The sequence below is a fragment of the Calliphora vicina genome, chromosome 4 (assembly GCF_958450345.1).
Source record: "Calliphora vicina chromosome 4, idCalVici1.1, whole genome shotgun sequence".
Taxonomy (NCBI): Eukaryota; Metazoa; Arthropoda; class Insecta; order Diptera; family Calliphoridae; genus Calliphora; species Calliphora vicina.
The window spans coordinates 2,985,995-2,998,708 of record NC_088783.1 but is presented as its reverse complement, the minus strand read 5'-3'; positions in this window follow the sequence as shown (position 1 = coordinate 2,998,708).

Sequence of the window (12,714 nt, the reverse complement as noted above, 5' to 3'; positions counted from 1 at the left end):
AATACAAAAATTTCAATTGGTTTCTTTATCAACATTTAATTTATTTTAAATATTGCTACTTTGACCCATAATTCGAAAACGCTTATCATTAACTACCTCAACTACAAACATTTAGTTCAAAATCAAATTATGTTCAAAATCGGAAATATCCAAAATAAGGACTGAGGTCGAAAAAATCTTAACACACGTTTTTTCGTTAAAACTTTTAACCCAAATATTATCAAGTTGCCTTTGAAAAGTATTTCAGTTATTATGTTTAATGTCAATTATGTTCATTTGTTGTTAATCTGATTAAAATGAGTGACCAGAAAAAAGTGCGTACTAAAATTATTAAATATTCCCAACAAAACCCAACTTGTTCCTACAAAAAGTTGGCCAAACAATCAAAGGTCTAATGTTAAACTCACTCCAATGTTATTAAACAGTATTGGGAGAATTTTTTCGTTGATTCTTGATTCTAAAGCCAATAAATAGAAAGCATTTTCAAAAGAGCTGCAAATATAACGATTTTAACGGCAGATTTATAGTTGCATAATGCTTTCAAACAGCAGTGCCTCTCAAACTTTAACATATCTGTGGCATTATTAACATTGAATAAAAGCTTTGAGTTGATCATTGATCGTAGGTATGGCAACGCGACTCGTATATTCGAATTCGAATATACGAGCTTTGACAGTTAAAGAACAATCTAGAGTGCAGATGGCAGTGTTATAAATAGTGGCAGAGGTTGCAGTCGTGAGTCTTTTATTTGCAATCAAAAGTATCGGGTTTATTTAAAGTAAATAAAACAATGTTTTGAAAAGGTTCAATATCTTTATGTTGCTGATGCACGAGGGAATGTTTTAGAAAAGTTTAGGATCCAAAAGCAGAAAATTTTCCCAAATAGTTCTTGGCATGGCAAGCATATACAGTTATGGCAAAAGAAGCCAAACGTTTGTTACAAAGGCCTCTATAAATACCGAAATTTACATCAAGGAATGTTTACAAAAAAGGATGCTTCCATTCATAAGATTTCTCAATGTGTACACTTATTTTTGGGCTGATTTGGCATCCTGTCACTATGGTAAGCAAGGTCTTTAAAAAAAACATAAAAAACTGCGAAGAGTTTTACTTGTTTGGCGAGAATCGAACCCGCAACCCTCAGATTAAGAGAGCAAATCCTCCAAATTGCCTGAAACTATGACCAGTGGAGAGATATTGGGCTACTGTTAAAAGAGAATTGAAGACCACAAAAAAGGTGTCCAAAAGTGTGGTAGATTTTAAACGGAGATGGACTACCTGGTCGAACAAAGTGACAGAAAGGAGTATAAAAACCTTAATGGATGTGTTTCCGTAAAAGGTTCATAAATTCACACTATAAATTAGAAATATAACAAGTAAGAGTACTATATTCGGCCGTGCCGAATCTTAAATACCCTCCACCCAAATATGATGGTATAACAACTGAAATAATATAACAATTGTTAGTAAGACTAATTTTTCCTTTTTAACCTCAAGTGAATAAACAGAGTATAAAAAAGAAAATCTTGTGTAGAACAACATTTTCTGTAGAAAATCTTGTGTAGAACAACATTTTCTGTAGAAAATCTTGTGTAGAACAACATTTTCTGTAGAAAATCTTGTGTAGAACAACATTTTCTGTAGAAAATCTTGTATAGAACAACATTTTCTGTAGAAAATCTTGTGAAGAACAACATTTTCTGTAGAAAATCGTGTGTAGAACAACATTTTCTGTAGAAAATCGTGTGTAGAACAACATTTTCTGTAGAAAATCTTGTATAGAACAACATTTTCTGTAGAAAATCTTGTGTAGAACAACATTTGCTGTAGAAAATCTTGTGTAGAACAACATTTGCTGTAGAAAATCTTGTGTAGAATAACATTTGCTGTAGAAAATCTTGTGTAGAACAACATTTGCTGTAGAAAATCTTGTGCAGAACAACATTTTCTATAGAAAATCTTGTGCAGAACAACATTTTCTATAGAAAATCTTGTGTAGAACAACATTTTCTATAGAAAATCTTGTGTAGAACAACATTTTCTATAGAAAATCTTGTGTAGAACAACATTTTCTATAGAAAATCTTGTGTAGAACAACATTTTCTATAGAAAATCTTGTGTAGAACAACATTTTCTATAGAAAATCTTGTGTAGAACAACATTTTCTATAGAAAATCTTGTGTAGAACAACATTTTCTATAGAAAATCTTGTGTAGAACAACATTTTCTGTAGAAAATCTTGTGTAGAACAACATTTTCTATAGAAAATCTTGTGTAGAACAACATTTTCTATAGAAAATCTTGTGTAGAACAACATTTTCTATAGAAAATCTTGTGTAGAACAACATTTTCTATAGAAAATCTTGTGTAGAACAACATTTTCTATAGAAAATCTTGTGTAGAACAACATTTTCTATAGAAAATCTTGTGTAGAACAACATTTTCTATAGAAAATCTTGTGTAGAACAACATTTTCTATAGAAAATCTTGTGTAGAACAACATTTTCTATAGAAAATCTTGTGTAGAACAACATTTTCTATAGAAAATCTTGTGTAGAACAACATTTTCTATAGAAAATCTTGTGTAGAACAACATTTTCTATAAAAAATCTTGTGTAGAACAACATTTTCTATAGAAAATCTTGTGTAGAACAACATTTTCTATAGAAAACCTTGTGTAGAACAACATTTTCTATAGAAAATCTTGTGTAGAACAACATTTTCTATAGAAAATCTTGTGTAGAACAACATTTTCTATAGAAAATCTTGTGTAGAACAACATTTTCTATAGAAAATCTTGTGTAGAACAACATTTTCTATAGAAAATCTTGTGTAGAACAACATTTTCTATAGAAAATCTTGTGTAGAACAACATTTTCTATAGAAAATCTTGTGTAGAACAACATTTTCTATAGAAAATCTTGTGTAGAACAACATTTTCTATAGAAAATCTTGTGTAGAACAACATTTTCTATAGAAAATCTTGTGTAGAACAACATTTTCTATAGAAAATCTTGTGTAGAACAACATTTTCTATAGAAAATCTTGTGTAGAACAACATTTTCTATAGAAAATCTTGTGTAGAACAACATTTTCTATAGAAAATCTTGTGTAGAACAACATTTTCTATAGAAAATCTTGTGTAGAACAACATTTTCTATAGAAAATCTTGTGTAGAACAACATTTGCTGTAGAAAATCTTGTGTAGAACAACATTTGCTGTAGAAAATCTTGTGTAGAACAACATTTGCTGTAGAAAATCTTGTGTAGAACAACATTTGCTGTAGAAAATCTTGTGTAGAACAACATTTGCTGTAGAAAATCTTGTGTAGAACAACATTTGCTGTAGAAAATCTTGTGTAGAACAACATTTGCTGTAGAAAATCTTGTGTAGAACAACATTTGCTGTAGAAAATCTTGTGTAGAACAACATTTTCTATAGAAAATCTTGTGTATAACAATATTTTCTATAGAAAATCTTGTTTATAACAATATTTTCTATAGAAAATCTTGTTTATAACAATATTTTCTATAGAAAATCTTGTCTATAACAATATTTTCTATAGAAAATCTTGTTTATAACAATATTTTCTATAGAAAATCTTGTCTATAACAATATTTTCTATAGAAAATCTTGTCTATAACAATATTTTCTATAGAAAATCTTGTCTATAACAATATTTTCTATAGAAAATCTTGTCTATAACAATATTTTCTATAGAAAATCTTGTCTATAACAATATTTTCTATAGAAAATCTTGTCTATAACAATATTTTCTATAGAAAATCTTGTCTATAACAATATTTTCTATAGAAAATCTTGTCTATAACAATATTTTCTATAGAAAATCTTGTCTATAACAATATTTTCTATAGAAAATCTTGTCTATAACAATATTTTCTATAGAAAATCTTGTCTATAACAATATTTTCTATAGAAAATCTTGTCTATAACAATATTTTCTATAGAAAATCTTGTCTATAACAATATTTTCTATAGAAAATCTTGTCTATAACAATATTTTCTATAGAAAATCTTGTCTATAACAATATTTTCTATAGAAAATCTTGTCTATAACAATATTTTCTATAGAAAATCTTGTCTATAACAATATTTTCTATAGAAAATCTTGTCTATAACAATATTTTCTATAGAAAATCTTGTCTATAACAATATTTTCTATAGAAAATCTTGTCTATAACAATATTTTCTATAGAAAATCTTGTCTATAACAATATTTTCTATAGAAAATCTTGTCTATAACAATATTTTCTATAGAAAATCTTGTCTATAACAATATTTTCTATAGAAAATCTTGTCTATAACAATATTTTCTATAGAAAATCTTGTCTATAACAATATTTTCTATAGAAAATCTTGTCTATAACAATATTTTCTATAGAAAATCTTGTCTATAACAATATTTTCTATAGAAAATCTTGTCTATAACAATATTTTCTATAGAAAATCTTGTCTATAACAATATTTTCTATAGAAAATCTTGTCTATAACAATATTTTCTATAGAAAATCTTGTCTATAACAATATTTTCTATAGAAAATCTTGTCTATAACAATATTTTCTATAGAAAATCTTGTCTATAACAATATTTTCTATAGAAAATCTTGTCTATAACAATATTTTCTATAGAAAATCTTGTCTATAACAATATTTTCTATAGAAAATCTTGTCTATAACAATATTTTCTATAGAAAATCTTGTCTATAACAATATTTTCTATAGAAAATCTTGTCTATAACAATATTTTCTATAGAAAATCTTGTCTATAACAATATTTTCTATAGAAAATCTTGTCTATAACAATATTTTCTATAGAAAATCTTGTCTATAACAATATTTTCTATAGAAAATCTTGTCTATAACAATATTTTCTATAGAAAATCTTGTCTATAACAATATTTTCTATAGAAAATCTTGTGTATGACGATATTTTCTATAGAAAATCTTGTGTAGAACATTTTCTATAGAAAATCTTGTGTATAACAATATTTTCTGTAGAAAATCTTGTCTATAACAATATTTTCTGTAGAAAATCTTGTCTATAACAATATTTTCTATAGAAAATCTTGTCTATAACAATATTTTCTATAGAAAATCTTGTCTATAACAATATTTTCTATAGAAAATCTTGTCTATAACAATATTTTCTATAGAAAATCTTGTCTATAACAATATTTTCTATAGAAAATCTTGTCTATAACAATATTTTCTATAGAAAATCTTGTCTATAACAATATTTTCTATAGAAAATCTTGTCTATAACAATATTTTCTATAGAAAATCTTGTCTATAACAATATTTTCTATAGAAAATCTTGTCTATAACAATATTTTCTATAGAAAATCTTGTCTATAACAATATTTTCTATAGAAAATCTTGTCTATAACAATATTTTCTATAGAAAATCTTGTCTATAACAATATTTTCTATAGAAAATCTTGTCTATAACAATATTTTCTATAGAAAATCTTGTCTATAACAATATTTTCTATAGAAAATCTTGTCTATAACAATATTTTCTATAGAAAATCTTGTCTATAACAATATTTTCTATAGAAAATCTTGTCTATAACAATATTTTCTATAGAAAATCTTGTCTATAACAATATTTTCTATAGAAAATCTTGTCTATAACAATATTTTCTATAGAAAATCTTGTCTATAACAATATTTTCTATAGAAAATCTTGTCTATAACAATATTTTCTATAGAAAATCTTGTCTATAACAATATTTTCTATAGAAAATCTTGTCTATAACAATATTTTCTATAGAAAATCTTGTCTATAACAATATTTTCTATAGAAAATCTTGTCTATAACAATATTTTCTATAGAAAATCTTGTCTATAACAATATTTTCTATAGAAAATCTTGTCTATAACAATATTTTCTATAGAAAATCTTGTCTATAACAATATTTTCTATAGAAAATCTTGTCTATAACAATATTTTCTATAGAAAATCTTGTCTATAACAATATTTTCTATAGAAAATCTTGTCTATAACAATATTTTCTATAGAAAATCTTGTCTATAACAATATTTTCTATAGAAAATCTTGTCTATAACAATATTTTCTATAGAAAATCTTGTCTATAACAATATTTTCTATAGAAAATCTTGTCTATAACAATATTTTCTATAGAAAATCTTGTCTATAACAATATTTTCTATAGAAAATCTTGTGTATGACGATATTTTCTATAGAAAATCTTGTGTAGAACATTTTCTATAGAAAATCTTGTGTATAACAATATTTTCTGTAGAAAATCTTGTCTATAACAATATTTTCTGTAGAAAATCTTGTCTATAACAATATTTTCTGTAGAAAATCTTGTCTATAACAATATTTTCTATCGAAAATCTTGTGTAGAACAATATTTTCTATAGAAAATATTTTGTGTAGAAAATCTTGAGTATAACAATATTTGCTATAGAAAATCTTGAGTATGACGATATTTTCTATAGAAAATCTTGTATAGAACAATATTTTCTATAGAAAATCTTGAGTATCTTGTGTATGACGATTTTTTCTATAGAAAATCTAGTGTAGGACAATATTTTCTATAGAAAATCTTGTGTAGAACAATATTTTCTATAGAAAATCTTGTGTAGAACAATATTTTCTATAGAAAATCTTGTGTAGAACAATATTTTCTATAGAAAATCTTGTGTAGAACAATATTTTCTATAGAAAATCTTGTGTAGAACAATATTTTCTATAGAAAATCTTGTGTAGAACAATATTTTCTATAGAAAATCTTGTGTAGAACAATATTTTCTATAGAAAATCTTGTGTAGAACAATATTTTCTATAGAAAATCTTGTGTAGAACAATATTTTCTATAGAAAATCTTGTGTAGAACAATATTTTCTATAGAAAATCTTGTGTAGAACAATATTTTCTATAGAAAATCTTGTGTAGAACAATATTTTCTATAGCACATCTTGCGTAGAACAATATTTTCTATAGCAAGTCTTGCGTAGACCAATATTTTCTATAAACAATCTTGTGTATAACAATATTTGCTGTAGAAAATCTTAAGTATAACGATATTTTCTGTTGAAAATCTTGAGTGTAACATTTTTCTATAGAAAATAAAATAATTTTCTATAGAAAATCTTGTGTATAACTATATTTTTTGGACATGTTGTGTATAACAGTATTTTCTATAGAAAATCGTATGAAAAACAGCATTTTCTTTAAAAATCTTGTCTATTATAACAGCATTTTCTATAGAAAATCTCGTATTCAACAGCACTTTCTATAGACAATTTTGTGATAACAGACGACTGTTTACAACATAAAGCTACAGTAATATTAAAATTTTGAGTACTCTGGTGATGAAGAAAGTAATTTTTTAATACTATTTTAATACGGAACAAAAATATAATTTTCCATCCCTGTATATAAGATTAAAAGTAAATCTTAAAATAGGAGAACACATATGGAACCGTAACAGCAAATCAAATATAGAATCGTTTACATAATCTGTTGAATTTCATAAAATTTTATAGAAATTGCAAACGGAATGACAAACTTACATATACATATGTATATAGCCATGCCACTTATGATGAAGGGTATTAAAAGAATTAAACACAACAATCGAACAAAAAGCTTTTTCTGAAATGTTTGTTATTTACTTTCATGTTTAAAACGGCTAAAAAAATAGAATAACAATATGGGAGTCAAGGCGAATTGTTTAGACAAGTGAACTGTCAATTCACTTGTGATTGTTGTGGCGAAAAATACAACAAACCCAATAGCAAAAACAACAACAGGCAACTTTGACAGTTCGACTATCTTTTAACAAAAACAAAGTACCTGTTGTTTTTGTACATGTTGTAGTTCTGTCGTCACCTTCTATAGATTCGCCTTGCTGGGAGTGGTTGCGTTGCTCAATTATTTGTTGACAATAGCAACAAACAACAACAAAAATGAAATAAGCGCAAAAGCAACGTGCTCAAACAACGTGGTTGTTGTTTTTGTACAATATGTGTTCTGTGCAGTGTTACCAGATGTTAAGTTTTCCCTTTTTAGCAAGGTTTTTGAGACGCAAAAAGTTTTATTTTTAAAAAAATATTTTTTTTGGAATATTGATATCAATAAGTTGAACCGATGATTTCAAAATGATAGTCCCCAAATTCATTCACGAAATGGGGAGATTGATTTGAATATATTGAAAGTGTCTCCAGCACCAAATTCACATAAATTATCTCATATATGTACGAATTGGGTTTTGTAATTTTAGTATGTACTTAGAAATAAAAAGTTTTCTTCAAAAAACATATAGCAACACTGGTTCTGTGTACGCGTGAGAGAGTTGCTCTTTTGAGAACACATTATAAAAAGCTCTCTCTCAATGCGAATTTATATACTAGGTGGTGTTGATAGCACAGCTGATTAATGCTGTTTGAGCTGTCAATTATCCTGTGATTGTTGCGGCGAATGCTACAACAAACGTAAAAGTAACACAAACAACAGGCAAACTTTGACAGCTTAAACCACATAAACAAAAACAAATTGCAAGTGGTTTTTGTAAATGTTGTACTTGTTGTAGAATCGACACCACCTGGTATATAAATTCGCATTGCTGAAGATTGACAAAAAAACACATACATACATACATACATACAAATAAAGATTTGTTTGTTATTATACATATATTTTCATGACGTCATGGAAAACAATAACAAATTACATTGTGTTTTGGTTTTTTTGGTTATATCTCAGCCCAGGTCCAACTTACTATGGTCTTATATACGTCGATGCAAAGGTCTCTGAAATATCTATCATTAGATATCCATATTGTCTATATTAATGACTTAGTAATCCAGATATAGGTCAAAAATAGGTAAAAAATCGAGGTTGTCCTGGTTTTTTCCTTATATCTCAGCCATTTGTGGACCGATTTTCTCGATTTTAAATAGCAACCGAGCCGGAAGAATTCCGGAGATATTGATATATGAATCATGTATGTATGTTATTTGGGGGCTTCGGAAAGTTGATTTCAACACACAGACGGACAGACGGACAGACGGACAGACGGACATGGCTATATCGATTCCGCTATCTATAACGATCCAGAATATATATACTTTATGGGGTCGCAAATGAAAAATGTGGAAATTACAAACGGAATGACAAACTTATATATACCCTTGCCACTCATGGTGAAGGGTATAAAAAGAATATTTTTTGTAAATTGTACTAATAATTTTAATTATTTAGTGGTTTAATTATACCCTTCACCTTCGTGAGAAGGGTATATATAAGTTTGTCATTCCGTTTGTAATTTCTACATTTTTCATTTCCGACCCTATAAAGTATATATATTCTGGATCCTTATAGATAGCGGAGTCGATTAAGCCATGCCCGTCTGTATGTCCGTCTGTCTGTTGAAATCAATTTTCTGAAGACCCCAGATATCTTCGGGATCCAAATCTTCAATAATTCTGTCAGGCATGCTTTCGAGAAGTTTGCTATTTAAAATCAGCAAAATCGGTCCATAAATAACGGAGATATGAGCAAAAAACCGGGGCAACCTCGATTTTCGACCTATTTTTGATCTATATCTGGATTACTAAGTCATTAATATAGACAATATGGATATCTAATGATAGATATTTCAAAGTCCATTGCAACGATGTAGATAAGGCTATACTAAGTTGGACCTACAATGGGTCAAAATCGGGAAAAACATTTTTTAACCCGAATTTTTTTTTCATCAAAAAATTTTTTTTGTCATAAATTTTTTTCTTACAAAAAAAAACAATTTAAAAAAAAATTTTTTAAAAAATTTGGAAAAAACTTTTTTTAAAAAAAACTAAAAAACAATTTCAAAAAAAAAATTTTGAAAAACAATTTAAAAAAAAATTAAATTTTGTTTACCTAAAAATATTTAAAAAAATTTATTTTAAATTATAATTTGGAGAAGGGTATATAAAATTCGGCCCAGCCGAATAGCTCTCTTACTTGTTTTTATTAACATATATGTATGTTAAGATTTTTTTCGATCTCAGTCCTTAATAGTCACCGTAATGCGTAAGAATCTGACATTTGTATTAAAATTTCGCTTAGTCAAGACTCCAATTTTAAAAGATTTCACTTTCATTTTCAAATGGCAAGCAATATAGCGAAAAAAGAGAATTCAACAACAACAAAAAAAAAACAGAATAAAATGAAAATGAAGGAAAAATATTTAATCTAATGAAGTGGAAAATTAAATATTTCACATTTTTTTATTGAGTCTCTAAAAAATTAAAACCGGGTTAAGTGAGTCTTTAGTCAAGTGTTTAAACAAACGAGATGTGAATGGAATGAGAGAAATTAAAAAAATAAAAATAAAAAAAGAAAAGCACGGTTGAGAATCCTTTGATAATATTGCACAGGCAAACACACAAACCGATATGACACACACTTAGCCTCAACACCTACAACACACAGGTATTAAAATATGCGTTTGCTCTGGTTTAATTAAAACGGCAAAAAAAAAAAAGAAACAACAAGCAGACAAGGAGAGTAAAAAGTCTGCAGAAAAAATGCGACATTCAGTAACGAACATTCTTTAAAATCTGCTCATACAAAAACGACATCAACTTTAGCTGGTGCTGGTGATGAGTTGATGTTAAAGCAGACAATGACGTAGATAAAAAAACATAATTAAATGGACTCCCCCCAAACATATTCCATTTGGTAAAGGTCCTTAGGACTACAGCATAATGTTGCTCTCTTCAAAACAGCGCCGTCTCATATTAATGATGGATGAGAGGAAAGGCTACTAGGGAGGCATAATGAATTAATATTTTAATACGATTAAAAGAGTGCTAAAGCATAAATATTTGTTTTTTTTAATAAAGAATTATTATGACATTAAAACGTATGTTTTTATTTGGAGCTTAAATATTTAAGAGCCTTAAAGGCTTTAGAAAATTGTGCAGCAAATATTAACACATTGTTAGTCAATCGCCTGTGTTTTTTACCATATAAATTGAAATTCATTAAAATTTGTTCTGTTTTCTATTTGCTTAAATTTTTTTATAAATTTATATGAAAAAACGAACTTTTAATAATGTTTTTCTTTATAACTCCTGAACTAAACGAGTCTCAATCGAAATTTTTTGCACGAATATAGTAGAGATACTTTTTACATTGACATATATATACCGAATATTGACCTTTAACCTTTTGAAAGTAAACAATTTTATTCACACCATTTTAAGGACAATATCTTTGGCTTTAAAATGGAATCAAAAAATTATGCTGGTCTTTGAGTAGTTTCAAAGTTATGGACAATAATATGTATACAATTTTAGACAATTTTAACAAATTTTTCAATTTTCAAATCGCGATATTTTTACATCGGAATGAGTTTCCATTGATAAAGTCACTGATATGAGAAACATATTGGATATATTATGTATGTGGTAAATTTCATTAAAATCGTAGATGGTAAATCCGACTGCTGTCCGCTTTCACATGGATCTTCCCATTATTTTCTTTTATAAACCATCACTTGGTTTATGCTGTTAGCTGCTGGTTAGTTGCTAATGAAGTTGTTTTTATAGACATTTTCTGTTTTTGTTGCTCTTTTACAAAACTAAAAAAGAAAATTTAACACTTTAAAAAAAATAAATATCTGTGTATAATAAGCCAGGTTATAAACAGAGGAAAAAACTAAACTGAACACAATAAAACAAAACTCTAAACAAAAGGAACAACTAACAAAATTAGAACAAAAACAGTACCAACAAGTTCTATTATATTTAAACAGAAAATATCACAAAAAATGTATGCCTGAAACCAAATCACTTCCGTTTAAAAAACCAACAACAATAACAACATAATTTGTTGTAGTTTTTGTTTCTCATATCCGGCCATGTATGTTGCAACACCATCAATAGCAAACCGCTAAAACGGAAACCACACAATGTTCAGAAAAACAAACACTAACACAAATATTTAAGCATTTGAGTTTTAAATAAAAACCAACAAATTTCACACATTAAATACTAAATTTGCAAAATGCATCTTGCAGTATCTTTAAATTTGGGATTATTTATTTGGCAATTTGCAATGATTGACTGATTCTGTTTTTAACTCACTGTCAATGGAAAAATTAAAACTCAATCCACACAACAAAAAACAACCAACATTTTATCTTAAAAAAGAAAATAATGAAAAGAAGAAAAGGATTAAATGAAAAACAGCTCCACATAAAAAAAAGCAACCAACAAATTTGTGCAATACGTCAGTCAATCTTCTAAGCTGGTGATTAATTAAAAAATAGAAAAATGCCAAATGTTAAATGCAGAATGTTAAATCGAAAATAGCAGTTTCATTTTTTATTTTTATTTTTTTTTTTTTGTGAGGATAAGACCCAAACTATGCATGTGGTGCTGCTGAAAGTAGTTTGAACTGCAATTGTGTAATTTGTCACTGCATCATACTCACAGGGCTGTTTGGATTATGAACACGTTACACAGCTCAATTTGGCTCAAATCCAAAAATGTTCATGTAACATTTCTTTTTTGACATTGGTTTAGGTGAAAAAAAACCATAAAATAAAATGTTTTATGATAAAAATAATAGAAATTTGCATATAATTTTTGTACGTTTTAAATTAATCCAAATAGAGTGTTTAAATTTTAATCCATATCATTTGAATTACAAATAAATTACGTTTAAT